Source organism: Malaclemys terrapin, chromosome 2 (genome assembly GCF_027887155.1).
Source record: "Malaclemys terrapin pileata isolate rMalTer1 chromosome 2, rMalTer1.hap1, whole genome shotgun sequence".
Taxonomy (NCBI): domain Eukaryota; kingdom Metazoa; phylum Chordata; order Testudines; family Emydidae; genus Malaclemys; species Malaclemys terrapin.
Window position 1 is genome coordinate 3,403,933 of NC_071506.1, and position 17,099 is coordinate 3,421,031.

Below are 17,099 nucleotides of genomic sequence, written 5' to 3' on the forward strand. Positions count from 1 at the left end.
CACTCTCTCTCTCTCTCTCTCTGCGGGAGCCCGGGGCAGGGGAGAGCCCCAGCAGAGCTCACAGCCCCAACGCGCTGGGGAAAGGGCCGGGGGCAGCCGCGTGGGCACGGTTTGGCCAAGGGACCGCTGTGCCGTGCCAGGGGGTGGGGGGCAGACACCTGGGGGGCGGGTCTTAGCATGGGTGATGGGCCGAGAAAGGGGGCGTATAAGGAAGATAAGTGTGTATGCGGGGGGGGAGCGTGTGGGGCTAGATAGATGGACTATGGTGGATGGACAGACAGAGCGCTGTGTATGGGGGTGGACGGACAGAGGGTGGGGTACGGGGAGGGCTGGACAGACAGACAGAGCGCTGTGTATGGGGGTGGACGGACAGAGGGTGGGGTACGGGGAGGGCTGGACAGACAGACAGAGCGCTGTGTATGGGGGTGGACGGACAGAGGGTGGGGTACGGGAAGGGCTGGACAGACAGACAGAGCGCTGTGTATGGGGGTGGACGGACAGAGAGTGGGGTACGGGAAGGGCTGGACAGACAGACAGAGCGCTGTGTATGGGGGTGGACGGACAGAGGGTGGGGTACGGGGAGGGCTGGACAGACAGAGCGCTGTGTATGGGGGTGGACGGACAGACAGAGCGCTGTGTATGGGGGTGGACGGACAGAGGGTGGGGTACGGGGAGGGCTGGACGGACAGACAGCGCTGTGTATGGGGGTGGACGGACAGAGGGTGGGGTACGGGGAGGGCTGGACAGACAGACAGAGCGCTGTGTATGGGGTGGACGGACAGAGAGTGGGGTACGGGAAGGGCTGGACAGACAGAGCGCTGTGTATGGGGGTGGACGGACAGAGAGTGGGGTACGGGGAGGGCTGGACAGACAGACAGAGCGCTGTGTATGGGGGTGGACGGACAGAGAGTGGGGTACGGGGAGGGCTGGACAGACAGACAGAGCGCTGTGTATGGGGGTGGACGGACAGAGGGTGGGGTACGGGGAGGGCTGGACAGACAGAGCGCTGTGTATGGGGGTGGACGGACAGAGGGTGGGGTACGGGGAGGGCTGGACAGACAGACAGAGCGCTGTGTATGGGGGTGGACGGACAGAGGGTGGGGTACGGGAAGGGCTGGACAGACAGACAGAGCGCTGTGTATGGGGGTGGACGGACAGAGGGTGGGGTACGGGAAGGGCTGGACAGACAGACAGAGCGCTGTGTATGGGGGTGGACGGACAGAGGGTGGGGTACGGGGATGGCTGGACAGACAGACAGAGCGCTGTGTATGGGGGTGGACGGACAGAGGGTGGGGTACGGGGAGGGCTGGACAGACAGACAGAGCGCTGTGTATGGGGGTGGACGGACAGAGGGTGGGGTACGGGAAGGGCTGGACAGACAGACAGAGCGCTGTGTATGGGGGTGGACGGACAGAGAGTGGGGTACGGGAAGGGCTGGACAGACAGACAGAGCGCTGTGTATGGGGGTGGACGGACAGAGGGTGGGGTACGGGGAGGGCTGGACAGACAGAGCGCTGTGTATGGGGGTGGACGGACAGACAGAGCGCTGTGTATGGGGGTGGACGGACAGAGGGTGGGGTACGGGGAGGGCTGGACGGACAGACAGCGCTGTGTATGGGGGTGGACGGACAGAGGGTGGGGTACGGGGAGGGCTGGACAGACAGACAGAGCGCTGTGTATGGGGTGGACGGACAGAGAGTGGGGTACGGGAAGGGCTGGACAGACAGAGCGCTGTGTATGGGGGTGGACGGACAGAGAGTGGGGTACGGGGAGGGCTGGACAGACAGACAGAGCGCTGTGTATGGGGGTGGACGGACAGAGAGTGGGGTACGGGGAGGGCTGGACAGACAGACAGAGCGCTGTGTATGGGGGTGGACGGACAGAGGGTGGGGTACGGGGAGGGCTGGACAGACAGAGCGCTGTGTATGGGGGTGGACGGACAGAGGGTGGGGTACGGGGAGGGCTGGACAGACAGACAGAGCGCTGTGTATGGGGGTGGACGGACAGAGGGTGGGGTACGGGAAGGGCTGGACAGACAGACAGAGCGCTGTGTATGGGGGTGGACGGACAGAGGGTGGGGTACGGGAAGGGCTGGACAGACAGACAGAGCGCTGTGTATGGGGGTGGACGGACAGAGGGTGGGGTACGGGGATGGCTGGACAGACAGACAGAGCGCTGTGTATGGGGGTGGACGGACAGAGGGTGGGGTACGGGGAGGGCTGGACAGACAGACAGAGCGCTGTGTATGGGGGTGGACGGACAGAGGGTGGGGTACGGGGAGGGCTGGACAGACAGACAGAGCGCTGTGTATGGGGGTGGACGGACAGAGGGTGGGGTACGGGGAGGGCTGGACAGACAGACAGAGCGCTGTGTATGGGGGTGGACGGACAGAGGGTGGGGTACGGGAAGGGCTGGACAGACAGACAGAGCGCTGTGTATGGGGGTGGACGGACAGAGGGTGGGGTACGGGGAGGGCTGGACAGACAGACAGAGCGCTGTGTATGGGGGTGGACGGACAGAGAGTGGGGTACGGGGAGGGCTGGACAGACAGACAGAGCGCTGTGTATGGGGGTGGACGGACAGAGGGTGGGGTACGGGAAGGGCTGGACAGACAGACAGAGCGCTGTGTATGGGGGTGGACGGACAGAGGGTGGGGTACGGGGAGGGCTGGACAGACAGACAGAGCGCTGTGTATGGGGGTGGACGGACAGAGGGTGGGGTACGGGAAGGGCTGGACAGACAGACAGAGCGCTGTGTATGGGGGTGGACGGACAGAGGGTGGGGTACGGGAAGGGCTGGACAGACAGACAGAGCGCTGTGTATGGGGGTGGACGGACAGAGAGTGGGGTACGGGAAGGGCTGGACAGACAGACAGAGCGCTGTGTATGGGGGTGGACGGACAGAGAGTGGGGTACGGGGATGGCTGGACAGACAGACAGAGCGCTGTGTATGGGGGTGGACGGACAGAGAGTGGGGTACGGGAAGGGCTGGACAGACAGACAGAGCGCTGTGTATGGGGGTGGACGGACAGAGGGTGGGGTACGGGGAGGGCTGGACAGACAGAGCGCTGTGTATGGGGGTGGACGGACAGACAGAGCGCTGTGTATGGGGTGGACGGACAGAGAGTGGGGTACGGGAAGGGCTGGACGGACAGACAGCGCTGTGTATGGGGGTGGACGGACAGAGGGTGGGGTACGGGGAGGGCTGGACGGACAGACAGCGCTGTGTATGGGGGTGGACGGACAGAGGGTGGGGTACGGGGAGGGCTGGACAGACAGACAGAGCGCTGTGTATGGGGTGGACGGACAGAGGGTGGGGTACGGGAAGGGCTGGACAGACAGACAGAGCGCTGTGTATGGGGGTGGACGGACAGAGAGTGGGGTACGGGAATGGCTGGACAGATAGACAGAGCTCTGTGTATGGGGGTGGACGGACAGAGAGTGGGGTACGGGAAGGGCTGGACAGACAGACAGAGCGCTGTGTATGGGGGTGGACGGACAGAGGGTGGGGTACGGGAAGGGCTGGACAGACAGACAGAGCGCTGTGTATGGGGGTGGACGGACAGAGGGTGGGGTACGGGGATGGCTGGACAGACAGACAGAGCGCTGTGTATGGGGGTGGACGGACAGAGGGTGGGGTACGGGGAGGGCTGGACAGACAGACAGAGCGCTGTGTATGGGGGTGGACGGACAGAGGGTGGGGTACGGGGAGGGCTGGACAGACAGACAGAGCGCTGTGTATGGGGGTGGACGGACAGAGGGTGGGGTACGGGGAGGGCTGGACAGACAGACAGAGCGCTGTGTATGGGGGTGGACGGACAGAGGGTGGGGTACGGGAAGGGCTGGACAGACAGACAGAGCGCTGTGTATGGGGGTGGACGGACAGAGGGTGGGGTACGGGGAGGGCTGGACAGACAGACAGAGCGCTGTGTATGGGGGTGGACGGACAGAGGGTGGGGTACGGGGAGGGCTGGACAGACAGACAGAGCGCTGTGTATGGGGGTGGACGGACAGAGGGTGGGGTACGGGAAGGGCTGGACAGACAGACAGAGCGCTGTGTATGGGGGTGGACGGACAGAGGGTGGGGTACGGGAAGGGCTGGACAGACAGACAGAGCGCTGTGTATGGGGGTGGACGGACAGAGGGTGGGGTACGGGAAGGGCTGGACAGACAGACAGAGCGCTGTGTATGGGGGTGGACGGACAGAGGGTGGGGTACGGGAAGGGCTGGACAGACAGACAGAGCGCTGTGTATGGGGGTGGACGGACAGAGAGTGGGGTACGGGAAGGGCTGGACAGACAGACAGAGCGCTGTGTATGGGGGTGGACGGACAGAGAGTGGGGTACGGGGATGGCTGGACAGACAGACAGAGCGCTGTGTATGGGGGTGGACGGACAGAGAGTGGGGTACGGGAAGGGCTGGACAGACAGACAGAGCGCTGTGTATGGGGGTGGACGGACAGAGAGTGGGGTACGGGAAGGGCTGGACAGACAGACAGAGCGCTGTGTATGGGGGTGGACGGACAGAGAGTGGGGTACGGGAAGGGCTGGACAGACAGACAGAGTGCTGTGTATGGGGGTGGACGGACAGAGGGTGGGGTACGGGGATGGCTGGACAGACAGACAGAGCGCTGTGTATGGGGGTGGACGGACAGAGAGTGGGGTACGGGAAGGGCTGGACAGACAGACAGAGCGCTGTGTATGGGGGTGGACGGACAGAGGGTGGGGTACGGGGAGGGCTGGACAGACAGACAGAGCGCTGTGTATGGGGCTGGACAGACAGACAGAGCGCTGTGTATGGGGCTGGACGGACAGAGGGTGGGGTACGGGCATGGCTAGACAGACAGAGCGCTGTGTATGGGGCTGGACAGACAGACAGCGCTGTGTATGGGGGTGGACGGACAGAGGGTGGGGTACGGGGATGGCTGGACAGACAGACAGAGCGCTGTGTATGGGGGTGGACAGACAGAGGGTGGGGTACGGGGATGGCTGGACAGACAGAGCGCTGTGTATGTGGGTGGACGGACAGATGGTGGGGTACGGGGATGGCTGGACAGACAGACAGCGCTGTGTATGGGGGTGGACGGACAGAGGGTGGGGTACGGGAAGGGCTGGACAGACAGACAGAGCGCTGTGTATGGGGCTGGACAGACAGACAGAGCGCTGTGTATGGGGGTGGACAGACAGAGGGTGGGGTACGGGGATGGCTGGACAGACAGACAGAGCGCTGTGTATGTGGGTGGACGGACAGATGGTGGGGTACGGGGATGGCTGGACAGACAGACAGCGCTGTGTATGGGGGTGGACGGACAGAGGGTGGGGTACGGGAAGGGCTGGACAGACAGACAGAGCGCTGTGTATGGGGCTGGACAGACAGACAGAGCGCTGTGTATGGGGCTGGACAGACAGACAGAGCGCTGTGTATGGGGCTGGACAGACAGACAGAGCGCTGTGTATGGGGCTGGACAGACAGAGGGTGGGGTACGGGGATGGCTGGACAGACAGACAGAGCGCTGTGTATGGGGGTGGACGGACAGACAGAGCGCTGTGTATGGGGGTGGACGGACAGAGGGTGGGGTACGGGAAGGGCTGGACAGACAGACAGCGCTGTGTATGGGGGTGGACGGACAGAGGGTGGGGTACGGGAAGGGCTGGACAGACAGACAGCGCTGTGTATGGGGGTGGATGGACAGAGAGTGGGGTACGGGGACGGCTGGACAGACAGACAGCGCTGTGTATGGGGGTGGACGGACAGAGGGTGGGGTACGGGAAGGGCTGGACAGACAGACAGAGCGCTGTGTATGGGGGTGGACGGACAGAGAGTGGGGTACGGGAATGGCTGGACAGACAGACAGAGCTCTGTGTATGGGGGTGGACGGACAGAGAGTGGGGTACGGGAATGGCTGGACAGACAGACAGAGCGCTGTGTATGGGGGTGGACGGACAGAGGGTGGGGTACGGGGATGGCTGGACAGACAGACAGAGCGCTGTGTATGGGGGTGGACGGACAGAGAGTGGGGTACGGGAAGGGCTGGACAGACAGAGGGTGGGGTACGGGCATGGCTAGACAGACAGAGCGCTGTGTATGGGGGTGGACGGACAGAGAGTGGGGTACGGGGAGGGCTGGACAGACAGACAGCGCTGTGTATGGGGCTGGACAGACAGACAGCGCTGTGTATGGGGGTGGACGGACAGAGGGTGGGGTACGGGGATGGCTGGACAGACAGACAGAGCGCTGTGTATGGGGGTGGACAGACAGAGGGTGGGGTACGGGGATGGCTGGACAGACAGAGCGCTGTGTATGTGGGTGGACGGACAGATGGTGGGGTACGGGGATGGCTGGACAGACAGACAGCGCTGTGTATGGGGGTGGACGGACAGAGGGTGGGGTACGGGAAGGGCTGGACAGACAGACAGAGCGCTGTGTATGGGGCTGGACAGACAGACAGAGCGCTGTGTATGGGGGTGGACAGACAGAGGGTGGGGTACGGGGATGGCTGGACAGACAGACAGAGCGCTGTGTATGGGGGTGAACGGACAGACAGAGCGCTGTGTATGGGGGTGGACGGACAGAGGGTGGGGTACGGGAAGGGCTGGACAGACAGACAGCGCTGTGTATGGGGGTGGACGGACAGAGGGTGGGGTACGGGAAGGGCTGGACAGACAGACAGCGCTGTGTATGGGGGTGGATGGACAGAGAGTGGGGTACGGGGATGGCTGGACAGACAGAGCGCTGTGTATGGGGGTGGACGGACAGAGGGTGGGGTACGGGGATGGCTGGACAGACAGACAGCGCTGTGTATGGGGGTGGACGGACAGAGGGTGGGGTACGGGAAGGGCTGGACAGACAGACAGCGCTGTGTATGGGGGTGGACGGACAGAGGGCGACAGCTGAATGGACACAGCCAGCAGCTCTAGCTCTGTTATTAAGCGTCTTGGCAGGTTTGACTCTTTCATTTCTTGCGGGCTGATCAGTTCCCGAGCTGCCCTGGGAGTCACCTAGGGATGGTTCCCTTCAATCCCCTCCCCCACAAGGACACCCCCACCCCAAGCTATCCCCATGTCTCCTTTCCCTGAATGCAGCCGGGGCCTGCTCCCTGCATGAGGGTGCGGGTGGAGGGGGGGTGGCTGCTGCTGGGTACCATGGACAGTGCCCATTTGCTGCCACCCACGTGCAGTGTGTGAAATGCTCTGGCTGGGGGTTGATTTTCTTTCTCCGTATTTACGACGGTTTCACCCAAAGCACAGGCAGCACCTTGGCCCGTGGACGGAAAGGTCAGCGGCTCTCCCAGCGCAGCGGAGCCTGCAGCCTCAACGGGGTCTGAGCGCCTCAGGCTAGAGAAGCTGGGCAGGATGGAGACACCAGCCCCCCTGTGACCGCCAGCGAAGGGCAAGGGCACTCTGTAATCCAGCCGCGCAAATTCATTTCTTATTGCAACTTGGCAGCCACAGAAGGACTGAACCGTCTGCAAGGGTCACAGCTCATCTGCCTCTAACCGTCCTTTCCAGCCCCTGCCAGTGATTAACAACGGGAGCTTCCCCCTTGGTTTCTGAGCAGGGAGAAACTGCGCCTGGCAAACACTTAGTGATTCAACCTCGGCTCTCCTCCCAGCCTCTGTGCAGAGCTCTCCTCCAGACAGGCATGTTACCCCCGGCCAGGAGAACAGCATGTGATCCCAGATCTGGTCTGCTACAACCGCCCCTGCTGTGCATGCTGGGACGAGCCAGGCTGTGGGAAATAGGCCTCTCTGAAACTAGCTAAAAGCCCAGCTTGCAGATAACAATGGCCTCAGCACCCGGCGCAATCAGCTTGCACAGTGTGGTTCATTACCCCCTGTAGTGGCCACACAGAGGGTAACAGCCTACTATTGCCACCAGCTAGTAAAGTTACTCCTTTAGCACAAGCTCTAGAAACCTGTGCTATGGAGTTGAAGGGGCAGAGGGTTAAACCCGGCTGATGTCCACCAGGTGGTGTCTGGGCTGTTGACTGACATTAATGGGAGTTTGGCATGCACAAGTCATGCCAGATTGGGCCTTTAATGACCAGTCGCTACTGGCACCAGCACCAGGCATTCGTTAGCCATAAACCGCATCTCTGTGTTCCTGAGATAAGTTCTAGGGCAGGGATCAGCGCAGGGGAGCTGGCACTGTGGCAGGGCTGGAGCAGGGCATTGCCAGCCTCCGGCAGGGTGCAAAGCACTCCCCGCTGCTCAGATACCGTCCTGTCACCAAGGCAAGGGCTAGGCGAACTTGGCCACGGATCGCCATGGCGCCCGACGCGGCCTCCTGGGAACCAGCCCAGCAGAGCACAGCCCGCATGTGCTCCCCTCCTTGGCACCATGATCTCGAGGATGCCGAAGTGGCGGCATCGTCACAGGCATAACCTCACCAAGGTCAAGTTGTGGGTGGAGCCACCAGAGAACAGCTGCCACCATAGACTGCAAAGGGAACGTCTGTGCAGCAAAGAGCCTCCCCCGGGGATCCTCCCCACGTGCTCCCCTCCCTCCCTGCCTGGCACTCCAGCGAGGCCCCGATCCCTCCCTCCCCCCACCTTCCAGAGGAAGACAGGGCAGTCCCTGCCTGTTATCACAGAGGGCTGAGTTCACAGGTGCTCTCAGCTGGGGACAGCGGGGGCCTCTGCTCGGCTGATGCAGATGAAGGTAGGGTTGTGTGTGAGAGAGGCAGGGGCCTGGTGTTGTATTCAGGTGGAGGGGGGATGGTTATAAGCTGGGTGGGTTTTATGTGGGTGAGTCACACACAAAACCCCTCCTTGCATGGGGCAGGCCTCACACCTCGCTGTGCAGGAGGGTGCAGCCTCCACCGAGCGGCCCCGGTGGGCGAGCAGCTCAGCACCCGGCCCGCAGCGCAGGAGAGCAGCACGGTGAGCTGGCAGGGGGACGCCTTGTGCCACTGAGGCACTGACGCTCTCGGCTGTAACACACCACACCAACAATCCCAGTCGTCCGCATGAAGCCGGCCAGATCAGGGCCCCGGCCTCTGGGTGAGGCACAGCGCTTCCATGGATGCTGCCCCCCCTAGAGCTGCACCCAACCGCCACTTCCCAGAGCGCCCCCCTCCCTCCTGGTCTGGCCCACTGCTCCACGGTCCAGAGAGCTACCCAGCCGGCTGCTGGAGAAAGGGCTCAGTCTGGGGCTGTTTCTTGTGTTAACCTGTGTCAGAAAATGGGTTCCCCGAGTCACACTGTGTGCATCCTCCGCTCCGGACCTTTCACCCAGGAAGCCCTCGCAAATATTCACTCACTAAGTCTCACGCCATCCCCTGAGGTCGGTCAGGGACAGCTCACCCACCTCCCAAATGCAGCATCTCTAGGGTGGCGCGTGGGAGCTGCACGGTGGCACTGACACAAGAGGAAGAAAGAAGAGCCCCCCTTCCCCCGCCCGGTGTAGTTGGAGCTACAGAAGGAATGCAGTTGGCAGGACCAGCCCCTCGAGCTCACGCACAGCACAGCGAACCCCAAAACAAAGAACTAAAAATCCCTCAGCTAAGCGAGGGACACGCCAGTCTCAGATGAATCACAGGGGTAGAAGGGAGCGCAAGGATCAGCTGGTCTAACCCCCTGCCAAAATGAGGGTTTGTTGTGTCTGACCCACCCCAGACAGACGGCTCCAGCCTCCTTTCGGAAACCCCCAGTGAAGGGACTTCACAGCACAGAGTGCGCATCCGGAAGGGGCTCCGGTGCTAAGGGCAAGATAAGAATCCCCTAAGAACAGACTAGAGAGGCTACCACCACCCCAGGATTATGTCTCCTCTGCAAAGGACAGCCACCCCCTTCTACTGAATCACAGCCCTTCCCATAGGGGGTCTCCCATCCAAATGCCAACCAGGGCTCCCTCCTGCTTAGCTTTAAAAAACACTCCGAGGCACCCATATCAGCCCAACTATCAGCATTCACACATCTCCTTTTGTGGCACTCATAGGATGCCAGGAACCATTGTAATTAACTAGCCCATTGTGCTAAACTTTCTGTCGATAAATCCAATACATCATTTCACCGCAATTAGCAGCTCCTGGCTCCCAGCTCCGTCCCCGTGGTGGGGAAGCGAGGCTGACGGGTAAAGTCACACACCAGCAGCCCTGACACAGGCAGAATAGCCCCGGGGTTCGCACAGTGCCCAGAAATCCATGGAGCGGGAGTCAAAGCTGCTCGCTGCCCGAGAGGGGTGCTCCAGAGGCAGTGTGGGCTGGGGCCACCTGCTGGAGCCATGCAGCCAATCCCAGGTCTGCCCACGACTTCCTGGGCAAGTCACCCCACTTAGCTCTGCCTCAGTTTCCTCTTCAGTAATGGAGGGTTGTCAGGCGCGCCACAGAAAGAAGCACCGTGGGCCATTCTTCAGGGTCCAGCCAAATATCGAAAGGGCCAAAGCGTTCCTAGGAGTTACCACAAAGCCTCCTACTGGTTCCAAACTCGGCCAGACTGGCTAAAGCCAGTGTGTTTGCAGCCTAGTGCAGGGATTGGGGGTGGAGGGGGGAAGTTCATAGATAACCACGGGCAGCCTCTCCTAGGGGGACTTTCTCTCAGGGCCCCTGGCTCTAACATGGACTGCTTGCACAGCGGTGGGTGAGTCACTCCTCTGCTCTGTACCTCAGTTCCCCCCACCCCAGGGGGATAACAGAGTCAGACTCCCAGCGTGTCAGAGGCAGATCACGGATGTCTGCCAAGGGTTTGGAGATCCCTGGCTGGGAGGAGCCCAGCGTGTTATCACCTGCAGGGAAAGGAAGGCAGATCAGGGAGCAAAGTGAGACACAGGCAACGTTTTCAAACGGTTGCCCCAGCAATGGATTTGCCTGCGGACTTCACCCACCGGGTGCTGTACAGAGACACTAGAGGGGTTGTCTGCACTGCAATTGAAAACCCAGCTGCCTCGGGCTACGGGGCTGTTTCATTGCAGTGTTGACGTTCAGGGTTAGGCTCTGGGAGTCGGGACCCAGCGAGGGGGCAGGGCCGGAGCTGGGGCTGCGGCCTGAGCCCAAACATCTACACTGCCCCTTAGCCCGAGTCAGCCGGCCTGGGCCAGCCGCAGGGGTCTAACTGAAGCGCAGATCTACACTCAGGAACACCAGTTAGCATCCTAGGGCCAGCACCCCCCCTCTGCACTCAGAGCTCACGGAGTGACCAGGCCTCGATGGAGGTGATGGGCAACAGAGTGCTGAGTCGGGAGGGCATCTGGGGCAGTGAGCCCAAACCCTGCTGCTGACATCATGGCCCCCAGCTCGATCCAGATCAACTGTCCCATGTGTGCTCGCAGGACAAGACTGGCAGGCAGGCCCCTGTCCTGGCTAGGAAGGGCCTCGCCCCCAGGCACCCACTGGGAGCAGCTGCATTAGACAGTGTCCAGGGACCTGCTGCCAGGCCTAGACCTAGACCTGTTAAATGGGTGTTAATGGAGAGCGGTAAAGTTGCTAGTAAAACTCAATTAGCAGCAACACCGGCTTAAAGAGCCACGGCCCAGCCAGTGCTCGGGGAGCCGCCAAACGGCCCGTACCGCAGCATGTGCACAGCGGCGCGGCCCCGGGGGTTACCAGGCGGTGCTGAGCTCAGTGGAGACACCACAGCGGTTTCCTAAGCTAAGCAGGGCCAGTGTTCGTGGGGGGAGACAATCCCCAGAGGCAGGGCTGGAAATGGGGTGATCGCTAGAGAGAGAACGGGCTGGCCCGTAGAGGGCGCACTAGGGACGAGGGGACATGGACAGCACCACCCAGAGCCACTGGACAATCTGTGTGGCTGCTGCTCTGCGGATAGTTTAGAGCCAGACAAGGACCCTGCCCCAAAGGAAGGGGGGTGTTGTTGTACGGATGCTCTTTCCTCTGCATGGGGGTTGACCGAGCAGTGCTAGGAGGCGCTGTGCGGCCGGGGGGTGGCTCAGGATGGAGCTCTCTCCTGAGAGAGTGTGAGGGGTGCAGTGCATGGCTGAGTAGGCGGTGCTCTCCCCGTTAATCAGTACAGGCCCTAGGGCAGGGCTAGGGGTGCTGTGCTGCAGGGAGAGGAGGGGTTGTTTTCAGCAGACCCCGTGTCATGAAACGGCGGCTGAGGGAGCGCTCCAGGGAGACGGTGCCAGACACCAGGAGCGGGACGAGAGCTCTCACGCCAAGCGTGCAGAGACTATGGGAAGGGTGGCGGAGGAGGCCAGTGCTAACTGAGCAAGGGCAACCCCCCCGAGCAGTCTGTCTCACCTCCTGCTCTGGTGGCTGGGCCCCCTTTGAGGGTAAGAGCCAACTACTGCTACCAGCCGAAGGAGTTACTTCCTCAGCTCCAGGGGCAGAGGCGTTTGCTCTGACGGAGCGGGGTTCGAACTCCCTGCTGCCCGGGGTTGTTAGAGGAGCAGGTGGAAAGAGACAAGGTGCGAGATCAGCTTCTAAAGATGAGCCCCGAGAAGCAGGAGCAACCGGGCCCGGATTGCTGGGGAAGGGGCTGCATCCGTGTGAGCTATTCATCCCCAACGCCGCGCCAATCAGACAAGAGCTGGCGAACAAAGCGGCTGCTTTCTGCAGCGCCGTTCTAATTGCACTAATTTACCTAGATCAACTCAATTAGCAGAGCTCATGAATTTCTAGAATGTCACTTCGTTTACCCAGATGATCCCCCCCAGGCAGGATCAGGGACGGCTGCCAAGAAAGCGAGACTGAAAACAGGCCGTGAGCACGTGAGGGAGTGTGCACACGGCGTGCTGCTGGGGCACCCACGACCATGCACGGATTCACACCGCAGCAGGCCGTTTGGCAGCTGCCCTCTCCATCAGCCAACCCCACTCTCCTCTACCCAGCCTCCGAGCCCCATCTCAAGTCGGGGTAGGAAGAGCTCTCAGGCGGGGGAGGGGCTCCAACACTTAATCATAATACGTGGGACACTCAGACAGACTGGAGGGGCAGAGAGAGTCTGATCTGCCCTGGGAGATGGTCCCAACTCCCTGCAGCACAGCGCCCCTTAGCTCTGGGGTCAGCAGTGACTCCCAGGGGAAGGCATCCTCTACAGAGCCCCCCGCCCTCCCCCCCTACAGCACAGCGCCCCTTAGCTCTGGGGTCAGCAGTGACTCCCAGGGGAAGGCATCCTCTACAGAGCCCCCCGCCCTCCTCCCCCTACAGCACAGCACCCCCTAGTGCCAGCCTGGGGCACTGGGGTTAGCACTAAGAACGGAGAGCGCCCCCTACTGAATCACGGATACCGCTAGCCTACCCCCAGCTCTTGCTCAGTTGGCTGGGGCAGGGCCGGGGGGAAAGGGAGCCGACTCACCCTCCCGCTGTGCTAAACAACCCACAAAGGCTGATGCTGGGAGAAGAGAATTTGACTCCATTTGCCAACAGGGATGTCCCCAGCTTCCTCCCTCCCATTGATGTGTGTGTGTGTGTGTGGGGGGGGAGTTAGCAGCCCCTCTCCTCGCCCCCAGCACCCAGGGCTGGAGGGAGCAAGGGAGGCGGCCGAGTAAGAGGCTGCTGGTTAAGGCACTGGGCTGGGAGCCAGGAGATCTGCATTCAGTTCCTGGCACCAATGCAGGCTCTGTGCACAAGCCCAGATGAGGCACCTCCCCATCTGCAGGGCAGGGCTTGGCACTCCCCCAGCTCCTGGGGTGTGTGAAAATTATCTCTCGAGTGTTAGAGGCACAGCAGTGACACAGGCCTTCTAAGTAGGCATTTAGGAGATTGGGGGCGTGGGGAGCTGTGCAGAGAGCAGGGAGGGGCTATCAAGCTCTGCATGGCGTGACAGGGAACGTCCCCAGGGGTGTGCATGGGGGCTCTGGGGCAGACTCAGGAGTCACTTACCACTGGCTGTGCTGCCTCAGTTTCCCTTCCACCAGAAGAGGTTAGGTCCAGTCCCCCACCTCCCAGCAGAACAAGTGTTCAGCTGGCCAGGAGTGCAGAGAGTTCCCAACCTTCACCTCTCCAGGGTATAACAACAGCACCACTGGGGTCCCTCAGAGTCAAGCGCCCACCCTCCCACCACTGAGACCACCAGCCTTGGGACCCTGGTGAAAACACCAGCACCCACACCCCTCCCTGCAAGGCTATATCCTTCAGCTCTGCTACAGTCCCTGGGGAAGCCTGGCTCATGGGCCCAAGCAATCCCCCCCTCCCCAGGGTATTTTCCCAGCCACCCCTCACAACACCACTCTTACCCCCCTGCCATAGAATGAGGGAAAGGAGCTGTTTATATACAGCTTCCCTTCCCAGCATTCCCGGCTGTGAGGCCTACAGCTCCCATCAGCCCCAGGAACTACAACTTCCACAATTCAACTCGCTCTGGGCCAGGATCCTCGTTTGGCTTATAGGGCCAATGCACCCTGTTACAGGCCAGCTGTCACCCTCCCCTCCCCCCATCTTCTTAGGCGCACGGGCTCTGCTCCCCCTCCCACAGTGGGGATCAGTGTGTGCCCCACAGCCCTTCTGTGGTGATGCCGACTCAGTAGACAGAGCTGAGAACTAAGCATGGGGGTCAGGGAGGGTCCAGGCTACTGGGGGTTCGTCTCTCTGGGGTACTGGATGGGTTTGTGCCTCAGTTTCCCATGAGGACAGCAGTGTTAGGGGCCACTGCAGTCAGCGAGGTTTGGAAGCCAGAATGGAGAAGGATCTGGCTGGAGGCTGAGCTCCCCCCATCCCTGGGGCTCCCAGCTGTGCCGTGGGCACTGCCCCTTGCTCTGCAATCGGCTCTTTGCTGGAATCCCCACAGCTGGCGCGTGGCCCTGAGAGCCGGCAGTGCCAGCGTCACACGCATCATCTGCCTGCCAAGCTCTAAGCCCGGCACTAATGGCTTGTTTTCCCTCTGAACGTACGGGCTGTTTGTCTCGCATGAGCAGCTCTGGTGGCAAATGGGGATCAGGTCTCAGGGGGCCCTGCTGCCCCCCAACTCCCCACTCGGCATGCCCTCCCCACCCCACTCTGGGACCCCTCTGCCCTGTGCCTGCCTCTCATGCCAGATTGACACAGCTGGGCATGCGCTGGGTATCCCAGGGGCGGGCACAGGCTGGGCAGCACGAGTTCCCCCCACCTGCCCTGGGGGAGCCTTGCAGGGGGAGGAGGCCTGAGTCCAGGCAGCTCACTAGTGAAATGAGTCCTGGCCCCTGGTGTGCACAGCGCGCCTGCCGAGGGACTGAGCGGGCCCTGGAGGCTGGACTGAGCTGAGCTCCTCTCCCCGTGGGGGGCCAGGTCTGGGAGCAGTGTGCCCTGTGCACTTAGTGACTCCTGCTCGTTGAAGCGCAACACCCATGTGCACAGCATGGCTCTGCACACACCCTGCCTCAGTTTCCTTCCTTCAGGGCCCCCGAAGAACTCCACCCCATCCCAAAGCAGGCAAGACAGGATTCCCCCGCTGGGCTTCTACGGAGTCCAAAGAAACATGAACTAAAGTCTCTCGCCTTGGGGGTTACCCAACCTCCTCCTTAGGGCGTGTGGTTCGCAGCCCTGGCCTGGGGGCGCCTCTCCCCAATGAGCGCGTCACTCGCTGGGACACCTCCCTGCAGCTGGGCCCTCACGGCCTTTTCTCAGGCCCACGGGCTCCTTAGTCCCTCAGCTGCCTCCCTTTGCAGGAGTTTGTCATGGGCGGGCTGGGCCCTGAGTCCCGTACAAGGGGCCAACCACCCCATGCCACTGCTCCTCCCTGGCCACAGCGGGGGGAGCTCACCAACTCCACTGGCTGGTTACCTGGGCGCAGGACCACACGGATCCCAAAGGCGCGCTGGGCCCAGCCAGCCAAGTGCCGCACAGAGGTGGGCCAGGGCACATCTCGCCTGCTCCCACCCCTGCCCCCCAGCACTGACTGGTCACCCTGTCGCCACAGGGGGTACTGCTGGGGGGCACAGCCAGCCAGTTCCTTTGCCCCCCGGCGCTGCCCCCTATTGCCCCGGCAGAGGGGGCACAGGGTGTGGGGTGATGGGAGCACGGCTGCTGTCTGAGGGGGCAGAGCAGGCCCATGGGGGAGGAAAGGGGAATGAAGGCTTCAGCGGTGGGTCTCTGACTCTCACCCCCTCTGAGATGGGGAGCCCCCCTCCCTTCTCCCCCAGGGGGGGCTACCCCTCTCCATTAGCCCCTCTGCACCTTGCCCCCTACACAAGGGCTACCTGGCGCCTCCACCCAGCCCCAGAGGGGGTTTGCCCCACTCTATAGCAATGACCCATAGCCTCTCCTCTCCTCTCTCCCCACACAGGGGCTGGCTGGGGCCTCCCCCTGGCCATGCTGGGGCCACCCCCTCCCCAGAGGCAGCTCCCCAAGAGAGCAGCCCCCTCTGCCCCATCAACAGAGAGGGCACAACGGGCCCAAATCCCCTGACGCCTGCTCTTAATTAGCCCCCCCGCGCCAGCCCCCTATTAGAGGGGTCTGCTCAGCCCCTCCAGGAGGCCCTTCCAAGCCAACGCGTTGGTGCAGGAGCGAGCAAGAGAGCCAGAGCAGTGAGACGGGGAAACCGCCCCCCGCAGCGAGCAGCAAACTCAGCCCTGCTACGGGAAATACCACGAGGCGAAGGCCTCTGGGTGCGCCCAGGCCAGGCAGTTTCAGCCAGGGCCCCTCTCCGGAGCCCAGGCCCTTTGGCGTGGCTGAAGCATCTTCCAGCGAGGCAGCCACTCCGGGCTGAAGGACATAGAAGGGAACTTGCCCGGCAGCCTGGAGCTCTGCAGCTGCCATTTCTGTGTCCACTATTGACCTAAGGACACAAACCAGTGCTCAGTCCTACGGCTTCTCTTCTGCCCCCCGAGTCTGGGCTCTACGGCTCTTCGCTGCCTTGGCAGGCCCCTCTCAGCCCTTCCTGGCTGGAGTCTCCTCTACTCCAGAGTCTGGCCTGTTTAGTCCTCAGCCTTCTTCACCTCTGGCTTCCAGGCCCAAACCCTTCCCCCCGGTCCAGGGTCTTGCAGATCTGCCTAATGCCCACCCACAGCAGCTCACCCAGCCACTTCCCCGGCTACTTCAGGGAGATCCACAGGTAACAGCAGCCTGCCAGAACCCTTCTGCAACCCTCTAACTAAATTTGGGCAAGACCCAGGTGCCTCCCTTTAAGCCACAGATAATCAGTCCAGCTGCCCTGGCCCCTACTCCCTCTTAAAGGGGCCAGTCACCCTTTGAGATGGAGAATCTGCCACTCAGGTACATAATTAGCCCGTGG